A 16,403-nucleotide genomic window follows, 5' to 3' on the forward strand; every position below is an offset into this window, starting at 1 on the left:
CTAGGTTAGGAAAAAGGTGTGTGCTGCAGTTTCTAAGAACTGTGTTGATTTGTTAATTTTCTACTATGATTAGTTCATAAATTAATCTTTGTAATATATATATATATATATATATATATATATATATATATATAGGAATTAATGCTGTCTATACTGTGGAGAGTTTCTTTGAGGATCTTGAAATACATCCCATATAGATAAGGGGGATATGAGGATGACAAGTGTTTTCTTTCAGTCATTGAAACAGACTATACCACTTCCTTCTCAACATCATGGCTTATGATGAGAAGTGGGATGTAATTTGTATTCTCTTTTTTTAATGTTTAAATAAGATGCCATTTTTTGTTATTCCTTTCAAACTTTTCAAAGAATCTCTCACAGATAAGAGGAAACTACTCTATAAAGATTTCTGGATTTCTTCTGAATAATTCCATATAAAGACATAAAAGATTTTTATGAATGAAGCCAATGTCTCTCCCTTTGCAATGGCCTCTCTAGAGGAAGAGGAAATGTACTTGCATATTCTGCAGATTCTGACTGGGATTTTGTAAATCATACTAACAAGAATGGACTGACAAGAGAAAAACCATGCACCTAAAAGCATTTAGATACAGGTAGCAAGAAGGAGAAAGAAAAACAAGGTAAGGTATTCTCGGTTTCTAGGGGCAGCAGATTGTAGGAACCAATTCTAGGGAAATATAGTTTCAGCAGAGTTAGTGGTCTTTAAAATATCATAACAGGTACAAAATTATTCCGTATAGATACAAGGTTTTGAATCTATGTCATTCTATGTCTAACATAATATTTCCTTCTACTCCTTTTGTGAAATATTCATAAAAAATCACATGCTGTAATTTATGATGTCCCAGATTATACTCTATAGTCCAGGTTAGACTTGGATATTAAAGCTTCCTCTGTCAGGCTTCTGAGTGCTGGGATTATAGGTGTATCACTACACCCAGTTAACATAAATTTTAGGACTGATAACTTGTTCTGAAGTATTGTCCCTCATACAGAAAGTAGTTATTGGCATTTGTACATATAAAAGCAAACCCAGTACTGTAAACTTAAAGGGTTTATTTTTTCAGAAATCAATTTTAAAGAAATATTGGTAATTCACTTGTCCAACTTTGAATATAGGAATTTTTGAGTTAAATGAGTTTAATTATTATCTTCATCCTTTCAAAAGAGTTGGGGTATTTACTGAGTCTGGGTTATACAATGATTCATAATTTATTTTGTGTCAATATCTTAATTTATTACAATAAGAAAATGACACATTTCATCAATGAGATACTAAAATATGTTCACATTGTACTTGGATCCATGTCTCAATTAGTCATTCAAAATGGTTGAGAAATTGTTGAAATTATGGGGAATGTTGAAAGGGCATTAGGTGCTTTCAAACAGTTTGTAATCCAAATGGGAAGACCATAATAAATAATGCACACCAGGCCACAAGTAAAACAAATGTAATTTACCCAGTAAAATCTAAAGATAGATTTTTAAAATTCTAATACAACAGATGAATCTACAGTGTTGTTGCAGTTCAAGCAAGTTGTTCCATTTTATACTGCTGCTCAGCATTGTGGGAAAGATATGGAAGCTGGTTTAGTATGTGGGAGGATTTTTTTTTTTAACTGTGCAATGCCATGAACATTATAGTTCACAACTGCCAACCTTACTTGGGTGGAGAATGATTCCCCAATCATCATATCAGTGTTCTGCTTAGGTAACTTCATGGGGCAATGGTCTACTTTTTATCTCTACCTAGTACTGTATGCTGTGACTGTGAACCTGCAAGAAAATCTCCTATGCTTATTTGAATTTGGGAATGATTGTTTTCTACAACTATTTCATCACAGAGAGGAGTCTGCTAATCAAAGTACAGATTCAGTTAAAGTAGATGGGCAGGCTTTGCAAAACAGGAGAACCCTGGGTGATGTTGTTGTTATGTCTATTGTTAACATAGTCTGTTGAACCTTCAGGTTCAACAGAGCGTGGTGTTGAACAGGTGTTTCAGAAGGGTTAGGAAAATACTTTTTTCAATTTCTTTTGTGGGTCTAGGTTTGGGATCACTTTTGAAATAGAGTTGCTGGAAAGAATCCTGTGTTTTTGTGTGTTTGTATTGTCCAAGAACCATTAGTAGAGATGCAAGAACTCTTTTTGCACAAAATAGACTCTTAAGTATCAACTAACTCCTCTGTTTATGGGTACCTGGCAGCCATGCTGAGTCCACTCAACAGGATGAAGAATATTTCAAGTGACTGGAAACAAAGAAGTTTATTTTTCCTTTGTTCCTTCTGGATAAAAACTATGTGTTATTTTCTACAGTATGTTTGGCTGTCATATCATGGTCTGAGGAACTTTGAAAATAGAAAGGAATATGTACATGATCTCAAATGCTACAGTCAGATCCAACTGCTCTTGACAGAAACAGGAGATTAAAAACTAGCTAAACAATTTAAGACAGGAACTTGAGAGATTCTTGTCCTTGGCTAGAAGGCATAAATATCCTTGGGTCTATCAGGGACCCAGAAATTCCAGGAGTGTTTGGAGGCTATAGTTTCTAGTCTGGTCTCTTTCCATGGTTTCTATGCTTTTCAAAACTGCTTGGAAGCTATACATGGGAGTATGACTAAAATGCATTTCAGAGATAGCAGTCCCTTTGGGTGAACTGGTTTGGAAAGATAGATCAGCATTTTCATGGTGGAAATTAATCCCACCTTAATAGTGGTGGGATTAATATTTGGACACTGTATACTCCTCTCATTTATTGTAAATCTACACTCAGATGATCTTGGGGCAATTTAACTCCATTTATCTGGGATCTTCACCATTGCCTTATGAAGACTGAAATTCAGAAAAAGGTGCTGTGGGATGGTCTGTATGTCAAATTGCTCTGATTGGTCAATAAATAAAACACTGATTGGCCAGTGGCCAGGCATGAAGTATAGGGGGGACTAACAGGAGAACTGAGAGAACAGGAAGGTAGAGGGAGACACTGCCAGCCGCTGCCATGACAAACAGCATGTGAAGACACTGGTAAGCCATGAGCCACGTGGCAAGGTATAGATTTATAGAAATGGACTAATTTAAGATGTAAGAACTAGATAGCTAGAAGCCTGAGCCATTAGGCCAAACAGTTTAAATTATATAAGTGTCTGTGTGTTTATTTTATAAGTGGGCTGTGGGACGGCTGGAGTTTGGCGGTACCCAGAGAGAAAACTCTCCAGCTACAAAAAGGAGAGACCCTAAGCTCTTCTTCCCCTAAATTTCAGACCATATCCCAAATGACTTTAGACTCTCACCTTCCAATGAGGGAATATTTTATGAGAGAATATTTAGTTCCTTTTTGAAATTGGTCCTACCTCCCATTTACCTCCTAACACTGGAGAGGTAAACATCACAATAGTGCCACCTTAGGATTTATAACACCATATAAAATGGTCTGGGAAAGGCTCCTGTGTGGAGGCTTTGAATCTGCCTAAGGTGGGTACAGCCTCATAAATGATAGTTCAACCTTAACCCAAAGTAAATTCCCATGGGAACATTCCCTGGGTTTAGAATCTGCATTTACAAGTGTGAATTGGATGGTTATATGTATGTTGATGCTGCAAACAGGACCATTGAAAATAATAATAATTGTGTATGTGTGTGTGTGTGTGTGTGTGTGTGTGTGTGAGAGAGAGAGAGAGAGAGAGAGAGAGAGAGAGAGAGAGAGAGAGAGAGAGAGAAGGAGAAGATGCTAAGACGTCATTGATAATCATTAAAGGGAAGATACTTCTTCCTGGTCAAAATAATAAAATAGGAATGTACCTCTGCTCTTAGGGGAGAACTAGATATTCTGATCCACTACAGAGACATTACATACTACTGTCTCTTCCCTTAAGAGTTAATCCATGTAAGTCTATCAATCAGGAGACCACCCCATATGAAAGATGATTTGACTGAAGATGTGTTAAAGACAAGGGAGGAATAATTAATTATCCCCTTAATGAGACAGTGTACTTTTATCTTTAAGAAGCTCTTCCATAATATAGCTGCTTGCAAAACTTGCACTATTCAGTACTTCTAAACCTAACTACTTGTATTTTCTTTTGTTTGCTTTTTCCTCTTGAATGTGGTGACAGAGACACAGACATATCTACTTGTTCATACTCATTAACCATATATAGAATAGATATGTTCTATTGGCTGTAACTTATCCTTTATTAAAGATAATTTTGTAAAAGGGGCCACCTATATCCAAAAGTAACGTTCAATAGCAAATAAGTATTTTCTTGTTTTGAGGGACAATAGTCTATGGTAGATATTAAAAACAAAGTCTTGTTAAGAATTAATACCAGAAGAACTAAGAACTTGGTTTTGCTGGACAGTGGTGGCACACACCTTTAATCCCAGCACTTGGGAAGCAGAGGCTGTTCAATCTCTGTGAGTTCAAGGTTACCTTGGTTTACAGAGTGAGTTCTAGGACAGGAAAGGTTACACAGAGAAACCCTGTCTTGAAAAACATACAAACAAAAAAGAATATAGTTTAAAAAGCTTATATTATTTAAAAAAATTTGAGTTCTGGCCATGCGGTGTTGGCACACGCCTTTAATCCCAGCACTCGGGAGGCAGAGTCAGCGAGATCTCTGTGAGTTTGAGGCCAGCCTGGGCTACAGAGTGATTTCTAGGAAAGGCACAAAGCTACACAGAGAAACTCTATCTTGAAAAACAAAAACAAAAAAAAATTAAGTTCTGAGTTTATGTGCATGTAGGCATGTATATGAAGAAGCAAATATCTCATTGCTGATAACCCAAATGCTGTAATTTCTTTGCTATAAACATTAAAATCTAATTTCTTAAAAACTGTAATGTTTCAAATTCATATATTATTTTTGAAATATTCTTATGTGAACTACTCCCTGTTATTCTTGCATGCCTCTTAATTCCCACCTCTCAGCTGGGAGTTTACATTTGTACTTTACTGTAAATCACTGAAGATTCCATGCACTCGTTAAATGAAGATTCTAGTATGAAAGTACAAACCGATATAATGAGCTCAAATATATTCTGCAATACACATTTTTGGTGTGATTTAATAGATTTTCACAATAGATGTATATACATTTTTATCTTTATGTAAGTAATTTAAAGCAGTCCAAACATTACTAAATGAGACTATGTCTAGTTCCAAATTCATTTGATGTGACTTAAATTTTTGTCACCTTTCAGATGAGTGCTCATCCCTAAACAAAACATTTGTACTGTTCCATCTAAGGCTCAGGGCACATTGTGGAAGAGAGTGGGGAAAGAAGATAGGGAGGAAGGCTATGGAATGCTGTCTTCTTGTTAAAGTAGAGCCATTGCAGCCATGACCTCACCAAAGCTATGGGGCCCGCCCTGAGTCTGCACAAGAACTAGCTTGTATACAGTCAGGCACAGATTGAGGAAGGACTCAGAGATGACTGCAGAACACAGCCGAACCATCAGATATGGCTAGATTCGGGAAGGGGAAAGGCACTGTCTTCTGTTGTATGGCTCTTATGAAGAGTTCCAATCCAGTGCTTACATAGATGGGTCCCAAAATAAAACAACTGATTGTAGCAAGAATCTTAAAAGTTCTTATGAATAAAATCAAACCTGGTCCCAGTAATTGGGGTGAATGCTAGAAGATCAGAGAAGCAGAACAAGCCACAGCCACCTCACCTTGCCAATTCCTCAGCTGATCCTGTTTTCTCAGACTGGAAGCTTCTGAGTCCTCATCCAAATGGATCTCAGCTGAACAGTTGCTCAGAGCCTAAAAGCTTAACCAGTCAGTTCCTGGTTTCCACGCCTTATATACCTTTCTGCTTTCTGCCACCATTTCCTGGGATTAAAGGCTCACTTCATGGGATTAAAGGCATGAGTCACCACGCCTGACTGTTTCCAGTGTGACTTTATACTCACAGAGATCCAGATGGATCTCTGCCTCCCAAGTGATAGGATTAAAGGCGTGTGCTACCACTGCGTTACCTCTATGTTTAATATTGTGGCTGTTCTGTTCTCTGAACCCAGATATGTTTATTAGGGTGTACAATATTTTGGGGAACACAATACCATCATAATTAATAGTCATGATTCTGGGAAAGGGAATGGCAGCAATGAGGGGGCCTAGAAGTTGGCAGGTATGGAGGGATATAAGAAAGCATATGAGGGAAGAGTAATTAGAATGTATTGTGTAATTTTGTAGGAATTGTCAGAAAACAAAAATAACTTAAAAAAAGAACATTAAAATAAAACAAATCATTTGTTATGTTCAGAGTTTGTTACAAAGGTATCTTGGGCATCACCATTTTATAGCTCATAATTTCATAGGGATTTTATGTCCAGCATTTAAAACTTTTATACTATACCCTCATCAGAAAGCACATATCGTAAGTTGGGTGAGACTTAACAAATACATTAACATGTATTTAAAACTCTGTAACTTAAATTTTACATCTTCCTAAAAATTCCTCCTGTGACTTTTTTTGATCAATATACTTCTTCCCACTTCACAGATGTACCCACATTCATATTTATTCCATCACAGATGAGTTTTTTCTACCCCAGGATTTACAGAAATTGAATCAAACTGGTCTCTATGTCTGGCCTCATTGACTTACCAACACATTTTTGAGATGTATGCACATGAGTGATCTGCCCCTTAATATAGATACATCCTAATGAGAGTAGAACTATACCACATTTATTTATCCATTGCCCTATTCATTATTATTTGATTTGCTTCTAACTTGAGGCTATTCAAAATAAATATTTGTGTTGTTTTGTGCCTATACAGTCTGTTTCTTTTGGGAAGAATATTTAGAAATGTTTTTCCTGGGTCATAGAGTGTGGCTAACGTTGTGACAATCAGCAAATCCTACTTCTAAAGAGAATTTACATTTTACTTTTACCAGCAATTCATCAGAGTTCTAAAGCAACTATTTTAAAACTGTTAACTAAAAAGGAATTTTGTTTCAGCATTGAATAAGAACCATGGTGTAAAGAAACCATTTGGTCACTGTCATCATGGTTTGATAAGCTGTAAAAATTAAAATAAGAATGTGCTACTTTTAGCTGCAATGGGGTCATTTTGTAGAGCAAGAATGAAATGTCAAACAGCAAAGTCAAATTTGAGCTCCTGCTAATTGTGAGGCAGAAACAGAAGCACATGGCTAGAGAGAGCTGCCCTTGGCCGATTTTACAACTGCCACATACACTTCAATATCAAATTTATTTTCAAGTATATAAACATTGAGTTGGTTTAAACAGAAGTCCTGGAACTTGCTATGCATTTCATCTCAGAAGCCTGCATCAGCCCCCATTCCTCACCTACTTAATGGTGATGTACATTGCATGGCCAGAAATAAATGCTTGCTCTCAATTTTGTCCTAAATCTTTAGTGTCTCTGCCAGTGCTGACATTTCTGTAGTTTTTCACATCTCTCTAAGGAGGTTTTAGGGTCAGTGAGAGCTCAAATTTTAGTTGTGTCTCTTGCTAGCCATTAGAACTCGGGCAAATTAGTTACCAGAAGAGAGTGAGAAATGGGTCTGTAAATACTGCATGAGAACAAAGAAAGCACCTAGTATTTTAATAGTGAGGCCAGGAATTTGCAGCTATCATCTATTACAGTATCAGAAACCATCTTCCTGAACTCTACACCATGGAAAAATAGTAGCCCTGTATGTTTTCCAAATACTTGCTTCTCTCTCTCTCTCTCTCCCTCCCCCCCTCTCTCTCCCTCCCTCCTCTCTCTGCTGTATCTTTATGCCTCACCTCTGTGGGCTTGTCTGCCTTTTCAGGTTAGGAATCTGCATCCTCATGGTCCTGCTCAACTCTGATGCCATGACATTTGTCTTTCCCGATATCTCCAAGCTTTCTCCCTATCAAGGCAATAGATAAATAAAAATTCCTGTCTGGTCTGGTGATCCTTTAAAACTATTTTTTTTCTGCTTTGATTTCAAACCACCAGCAGATTTGACATTATTTGGAAGTAAATCACATTGGAAATAAAGACTGGAGTGCTTGCTCATGTGCCTTTCTCTTGGGAGCTGGAAGGATTACCACAATGTCCTCACTATCTTCTTTACCACCAGCCTAACAGCTCATTCTTATGATGCTCCTCCATGGGCCAGGCTCAGCACCAAGAGCTTCATGAAGTGTGCTGTGAAATCCTCACCACTAACTGCCCAAGGAAACCAAAATCTAGCAAATAATTAACTTTTAATATCTGCACTCCATGGCTAATACTCACTGTCTCTCAACCATAACAGGTGTGGGGAAAGTGCCTATTATATAAGTAAACCAGAGACACATAAAATTAAAAAAAAAATCTCACGCACATTACCACCTTCCCCCAAATATTCCTTGGAATATAGTAAACTGATTTCTTTTTCCAGATGTTATTATTTGTGCATGTGCATGTGTGTGTGTGCATATGCATGCACATGTGGATGTATGTATGTGGGCACACATACATTGAAGAGGTCGGAGGAAAACTTGCAGGAGTCAGTTTTCTCCCTCTATCATGTGGGTCTGAGGAGTTGAACTAAGGTTGAAAGGACTGGTGGCAAACATCGTTACTCTCTGAGCCATCTTGCCAGTCCAAGTATAAGAATTTCTAGATGCCTATTATGGAGAATGGTTATTGTATGAAAACATCAGGAGGAGAGGCAGGTAATTTAACCAGGAGCTATGATCAATATGAGGCACTCTGTTAACATCTAATTTCTTGTCTTTCATGAGTCTCACTCCCTCATTTGTCCCTAGTTTCTACATGGATTTCAGTGTAAATACTCAGAAACTGGATGATGATGGGGTGAATGACTGAAATGTCTAAGAGCTTTTCAAATGCTTATCTGCCGTGTAATAGCCAATGTGTCTGTCAACTACTACAAAGTGCACCTGTCTTTAGTATTGAACTCTTGTACTAGTTCATTAGAGAATGCAGAGCTATTTTCTGGCATTTAAGAGATAAACTTCTATCACAAAAACAAAACCCAGAACAAAATGAAGCTTTCTCCGTGTCCTTGAAACTCTTTCCGATTTAATAAAAAGATGTGTTGTCTATAGAAGAACTTGTGATTTAAGTGTGGTTTATTAGTTATATTGTAACTTTTGACACTGAATGCTATTTTTAATCAATTTTTTTAACTTGGTAATACAGCAAAGTAAGCCCACTTCAGTGGATAGTGTAATAGGTTTTGACAAATGCAACATCATCAATCAAGACACAAAGCACTTCCACTACCTGAAGATGTTCTTTGATTTCTCTCTCTGTCCATTTCCTCCCTTTTTTACCCGAAGGCAACCACAGTTTTGCTTTTTGATGCTATAGATCAATATTGCCTCTTTGACAACTTCACATGAGTGAAATCAAACAATATCTACTCTTTTGTACAAGTCTTATTGAGATGTCCATGTCTTTGAGATTCACCCAATTACATTTTGTTTTCAGAGGTTGTGTAAGTTACTTGCAGGCATCAAGAACTTAAAAGAGCAACTAATGTTCTTTATCCATGTGGGCATATAGCTATTTTAGCACCATTTGTTCAAAAGGTTGCTTCCTTTGGGCACTAAACTGGCATAGCAACTTTGTCAACATTTGGACTTGGGCTTGTCTAAGAAGCTCTTTGAAATATTTTACTATACACATATGGAAGTATTCCCACTCAGCTTAGAAGAGCTTTATACAAATTTGAAATCAGGTATGAACTTTGGAGATTGAGAATTTGGCTTTTTTTACTTTTTTTTGAGATTATAGTATTATATCATCTCCCCTTACCTTTCCTTACTCCAAACTCCCATACACCTCCCCTTGCTCTTTTTTGAATCTACATTCTTTTTTCATTGATTGTTGTCATATATATATGTCATATATATAAATATATATGTCATATGTATGTAAATATATATGTCACACACACACACACACACACACACACACACATATATATATATATATATATATATATATATATATATATATATATATAAATGCAAGCTGTTAAGTCTTGTTACTTGTATGTATGTTTCAACTCCTGACCATTTGGTATGGGCTAACAAATTGGTGTGCTCCTCCCTGAGGAAGTCTGCTTCTCCTACTCTGAGCATTCTTGGTCCTTTGTAGATTGTGAATAGTTGCTCCTGGGCTTTCTTCCCTTCATTTTGGCATGTCCATTGCGTTCTCCTTGTTCATTTCAAGTTTGGGCAGTCATTTTGGTGAAACTTTATGTGTATAGATTCAGAAATTGCTAGCAGACACAGTCACACAGGAAACTCCTGGGTCCTTTGGCTCTTAGAATCTTCCAACTCCCTCATTCACAATGTTCCCTGAACCTTACTGAGGTGTGTGCATGTGGGAGGTGGGATGTAGATTTATTCATTGGGACAGGGCTATACATCTCCGCATTTTGATTGCTTATGTTTTCTGTTATGGTCTCCATCTGTTGCTAAGAGAAGTGTGTTGAAGGATGAGGACTACACTTATCTGTCTGTGGGTATAAAAACAAACATTTAGAATGTAGTTAGGGATAATGTTGGTTCTACTTCAAGACCGTGATTTTACTAACCCTTTGTAGTTGGCTAGGTTGCCAGTACCAGGCATAGTACCCCTCTTGTTGAGTGGTTCTTAAGTCTAATCAGAGAGTTATGTGTGCCAATACCACAGTCTTAGGCTCTTAGGGTTATTGTGCCATGCTAAATTTTATTTTATTTTTTCAAACTTCTTAGTCTATTTTAGATCTTTGGTTTTCTAAAATTTTTAACATTATGTTATCAATTTCTACTAAAATTTGAGAGAATTACAGTTATCATTTAATGGAAGTCATGCATCAGTTTACTAAGATGTAGTGTCTCAAGGTTTATGAGGGATTGACTCACAAAGGATACATTATCATTTATACTTGAGTTTACTTTCATTTTTTGCTTGTATTTTTGTTTATATTGTATGTATGTGAATATGTCTGCATTTGTATGTGCCTATATCCCATTGTGTGCCTGTGGAGGTCATAGGGTAGTGTACAAGAGCTGGTTCTCTCCTTCTGCTATGTAGGGTCTAGGGATCAAACTCAGATCCTCTGGCTTGGCCGCAAGCTCTTTCACTTGCTTTGCCACCTGACTGGTCCCTTTTCTTCTTCTTTTTCCTTCTTTTTGTTGTTGTTGTTGTTTTTTGTTTTTAGAGACAGGGTTTCTCTGTGTAGCTTTGTGTCTTTCCTGGATCCCGCTCTGTAGACCAGTCTGGCCTCGAACTCACAAAGATCTGCCTGCCTCTGCCTCCCCAGTGCTGGGATTAAAGGCGTGTGCCACCACCACCACCACCCCACCCCCCCCCCCCCGCGGCCCTTTTCTTCTTCTTTGATATCATAGTTTTCATTATTAGTATGTCCTCCTCGATTTTATTGCATACATTCCAGGTAACTTGAGACTTTTTGTGCTGCCTAGTTTATGACAACTTAACTCAAGGTAGAATAGTTTTGGAAGAGGGAATCTCAATTGAGAAAATCCTCTCAACAGATTAGCCTGTGAGTCATTTTCTTGATTCATGATTGATGCTTGAACAGTCCTCCATACACACACACACACACACACACACACACACACACACACACACACACACACACACACGAGAGAGAGAGAGAGAGAGAGAGAGAGAGAGAGAGAGAGAGAGAGAGAGAGAGAGAGAACAGTGCCAGCCTAGGGCTAGTGGTAGGGATGCTATAAAAGAGAAAACTGCGTAGGCCATGAGAAGCAAGTCTTCTTCATGGCCTCTGCACCAATTCCTGACGACAGATTACTGTGCTGCAGACTTCCCTGGAAGTATAAGCTAAAATAAACCTATTCCTCCCTCATGAGGCTTTTGGCCATGGTGTGTTATCAAAATTGTAGAAACCCGACTGAGACAATAGTGTTATCATTTTGGTTTGTTTTGTCATTCTCATTTTAATGTTTTTCACTCAGTAGTTATTTAGGAGTGCATTGCCATGTGTGTGTGTGTTTGTGTGTGTGTGCGTGTGCGTGCACGTACATGTGTGATTCCCCTCATTTTTGGTGTTAATGATTGCTAATTTTCTTTGCTCAATATAGTCTTTATAACTTAAACTGTTTATTACGTTATCAATGCTACTTTTGTGGTCTAATATAGTATATTTTAGAGAATTCCCAAGGCTGTGAGAGAACAATGTGCCATAAAATAATCACTTATTCTGATTTGCTTATTGTATTGTTGGAATGATTATATATCAAAAACGTCTAAATTTTCTTTGTCTAGATTTTTGTTACCAATTGAGGGGGATTTGAGAATCCTATCTTTTATTGACTGTTTCTATTATCTATTTCTTTGTTTTAGATCTTTCAGCTGCTTCCTTTGTTTTGGAACTCTGAAGATGATTATGTTTGCAGAGATGCGTTTAGTTGAATTAGGAAATTCTATTTATTTATTTTTTAAATTACACTCATGATATTAATCACATTTGTGGTATTCATAGATTACATTCGCAGTATTCATTCAATTATATATATATTTAATTTTAAATGTTGATTGTCATTTCTTGAAGGGGGTAGGAGCTCTTAAATACAGGCTTACAGCACAATGGGGTGACCCCGAGGGCAGAAGTTCCCTACTGATGTTTTACAATCTTGCATCTAAGCTGTTAACGCCCATTATTCAGGATACATAGACAAGGAACTTCCCTTAAACATTTAGGAGGGTGGAACCTAGCAGGGAATTAGCAATGGGAGGATATCAAGGCCAAGGTCTGCAAGCAAGGCAACAGTCACCCAAAACGGGTGCCAGGGCCCTGCAGGCCCCCCTTTTATTAAAAAATGAGCTTCTGACTTGGGTTGCATGGGACGGCAGCAGGTCACCTCACCCGTCATGGAGATGCCTGCCCAGGCCACAGAGGTGCTCTGTCTTAGGTTGGTGAGTGCCCCCCAGGAATTAGGAATGTTTTAATTGTATTATGTCACTCTCTACTTTTGGAACATTTGAATGCATGTTAAAATCTAATAGCCACTTATGTTTTGTTGACTGCTTTTGCATGGAACATTTTTTTCCTCCTTTTTCAATTTCAACATATTGTGTTTTGAATTTAAAGTGATGCTCTTGCTGGCTGCCTGCTCCTCAATTGTAATTTTATAACTAGGATTTTAATCTCTGCTTCTGGGCAATAACTTAATTCCTTTAATTTAACGTAGCTACATATGAGGGTGGACTCTACTATCTTACAGTTATCTGCATAACAAGTATCTTTATCTTTAGATCCTGCACTCCTTCCATTTTTTTTTGCTCACTATTTGTAGTATGCCAATTTAGTTCAGTTATAATTCTTCATGTTACTTTTTGAATATGCTTTAATGTTTGCTCTATGCGTTACCCTTAATTTCTTGGTTTATGTATTTTTAAATCATTGTTATTGATTTAAAAAACATGTTGGGAAAGAAAAATTCGCTATTACAGCAAAAGAGTTGAAACCTTAAAATCCAGGGATGGTTGATAATGACATAACAGGATTTTATTTGGAATAGAGGAAGAAGAAGTAAACAAGCTGATGACTAAAGACCTCTTCATTTAAGCCAGACTCTTGTAAAACATAGCTTACACCTGGGATTTGAATTATCTCACCTAGGTTCAATTTCCTCTTTCAAAGATTCTTCTCATCAAAATTACATGTACTAAAGAGACTGGCAAACACTTGTCTCTTTCTGCTGAGCTTCCTGCATAACTCATTCTCCCAATTTAGTTTGGTCATTTAATATCTTAGTTTATAAAGATCATTTGGATTAATAACAACTTGATTTCAAGAACACACAATATCATATATGGTATATCAGGCCTAGTTAATTTATGACATTGCTATCATTTTGTCATTATCACTTATCATTATCAATACAGATTTATAATCAGATATTATGTAATTGTTTCCAAAGTAAGAAAGGAAACACACAAGTTACAGACCAAGAAACATGGACACCATCTTTTTGATGTACTGTATCCTTACTGACTTTGTTTCCCATGGCCTTGGTCAGTTGCCAATCTTAGAGGGAATGTATACTGCAAGCGAAGTTGATCTCTTCGGCTTTTTAAATGTTTTGCCCTTTCCTTTGATTTTTTTTTAAATTAACCGATTATAACAGGGCTCCACATGGAGCTTTCTGAGCTAATTTACATTGAACTCTTTTGAAATATTACCAGTTTCATAAACCTAGGGGCAGCCTGGTCCCTTATTTCTTCAAGTACCTTTTCTGGCTCCTCTTCTCTTTGCCATCTTTACTACTGTATTTTGATGGGGGTTTATGGAGAGTGTCTACAAGTCTTTTGGGCTTTGTTTATTATCTTCAATCCTTTTGTCTTTTGTTCCTCTGACTGGATAGTTTCAACTAATCTATCTTCATGGAATTTTTTTTGTTCTTTCTGTTTAAATCTGCTATTGGGCCCTTCTGGTGAAGTGTTAACTTGAGTTACTGTACTTTTCATCTCAAGAATTTTATGGTATTACCTTTTCACAAATTCTTCCTTTTTCTAATATGGCCTATCTGTTATGCTGGAATTGTCATGTCTGCCTTCAGTATTTCAATAAAGTTCTCCTATCCCTGAGCTTGTTAAAACGACTTGTCTTGAACTCTGTGTTAGGAGAACAATGTCTGTTTTTGCTCAGCAGCCCCCTCCACTGACTGCTTCTTTTGCTTTATATCTTTGTTTATAAGCTATCAGTTCTTGATTCTCTGTAAGTCTCATTTATTTTTTTGGAAAAATGGGAGATTTTAAATGCTATAATAAAGAAATGTTAGAAAGTGTATTATTTTTCTCTTCCTGTATTTTGTTGTTTGTTGTCGCTAACTGCAAATTTTTGCTTGGTGACTTTTTAAAAATCTCTATTTTGGGTTCTTTGAACTCTGAGTGGAAGGATTTGATGAAGACCTGCCATTTTGAGCTTTATGTTCTAAAGATTCTCTCTACATGTGATGTCTGGCATTGCTGACATTACATGGAGATCTCATTCATGTAATATCTGGGTCTCTGTATCTGTTTCTTTCAGCTGCAGGAGGAAGCTTCTCTGATGATGCCTACATAAGGTACTCATCTATGAGTAGCAAAATATCATTAGGAGAATATATATATATATATATATATATATATAGTTGTTGTCTCAGCAACAGCTTTTGTTATTTATGGATTTCCATGGGACCCTCTTGGCCAACAGCTCAACTGAATGCAATGCAGTCTTGGTACTGGAAAGCAGCTCTGGTGACAAGAGATGAACAGTTGGGACTGTCTTCCCCATTATTAGGAGAAGTCATTAGGATTGCCTTCATGTATTTTAGTGAGTTTCCACTTACACTAGGTTTCCATACCATCCCTCACAAGCCCCTCATTTCCAGTTGTCTCTCCAGGCATTCTTTCTCTCATTCATGTCTCCCCTCCCCCTTCCCCCCTGATCCTCTTATTCTTCCTATCCTCCCCAATCCAATTACAGAATCGCTTCTATTTCTCTCCCAGGGAGATTTATGTGCCACTGCCCTCAGACCCTCCTCTATACCTAGCCTCTCCGGGTCTATGGATTGTAGGTTGATTATCATTTAATTAACAGCTAATATCCACTTATAAGTGAATACATACCATATTTGTCTTTCTGGGTTATCTCACACAGGATGATCTTTTTCTAACTTTACCTATTTGCCTACAAATTTTATGATGTCATTTTTAACAGCTGAGTCTGTTTTGTAAATGTATTACATTTACTTTCTTTGTTTTTCTGTTGAGTGACATATAGATAGTTTCTAGTTTCTGGTTATTTTAAATAAAGCAGCAATGAATATAGTTGAACAAGTGTTCTTACATTAGGATGGAGTGTCCTCTGGGTATATGCCCAAGAGTGGTATAGCTGGATTTTGAGGAAGATAGATCTATTCCCAACTATCGGCAGAACCATCATATTAATTTCCATAGTGCCTGTGCAAAGTTGCACTCCAACCAGCAATGGCAGAATGTTTCCCTTTCTCCACATCCTCGCAAGCATGAGCTGTCACTCGTATGTTTGATCCTTGCCATTCTGGCAGGTATAAGATGGAATCTCAAAGCAGTTTTGATTTGCATTTCTCTGGTGGCTAAGGATGTTGAAATTAAAAAAATAATTAATTTTTAAATAATATTAATTTTTCCCAACCCTATCACCTTTTTTCCCTCCCTCCCCCCTCTCCTTCCAGTCCTTCTCTACAACCTCCACTCTTCTCCACATATATACCTACTCCTTTCTCTTCAGAAAAGGGCAGGCCTCCCATGAACATCAGCCAGCTATGGCATATCAAGTTGCAGTAAGACTAGGTACCTCCTCTCCTGATAAGACTGGAAAGCCAACTCAGTAGGAGGAAAAAGTCTCAAATGCAGGTAACGGAAT

The 16,403-nt window shown here is 37.2% G+C and overlaps 1 non-coding gene across 1 annotated transcript; it reads left to right on the plus strand.

Moving 5' to 3' along the window:
* Window positions 1-3,446: 3,446 nt before the first annotated feature.
* On the plus strand, window positions 3,447-3,626 carry LOC121828425 (small Cajal body-specific RNA 16). The gene has a single exon (XR_006070898.2).
* Window positions 3,627-16,403: the final 12,777 nt, after the last annotated feature.

The sequence above is a fragment of the Peromyscus maniculatus genome, chromosome 3 (genome assembly GCF_049852395.1).
Source record: "Peromyscus maniculatus bairdii isolate BWxNUB_F1_BW_parent chromosome 3, HU_Pman_BW_mat_3.1, whole genome shotgun sequence".
In the NCBI taxonomy this organism is placed as follows: domain Eukaryota; kingdom Metazoa; phylum Chordata; class Mammalia; order Rodentia; family Cricetidae; genus Peromyscus; species Peromyscus maniculatus.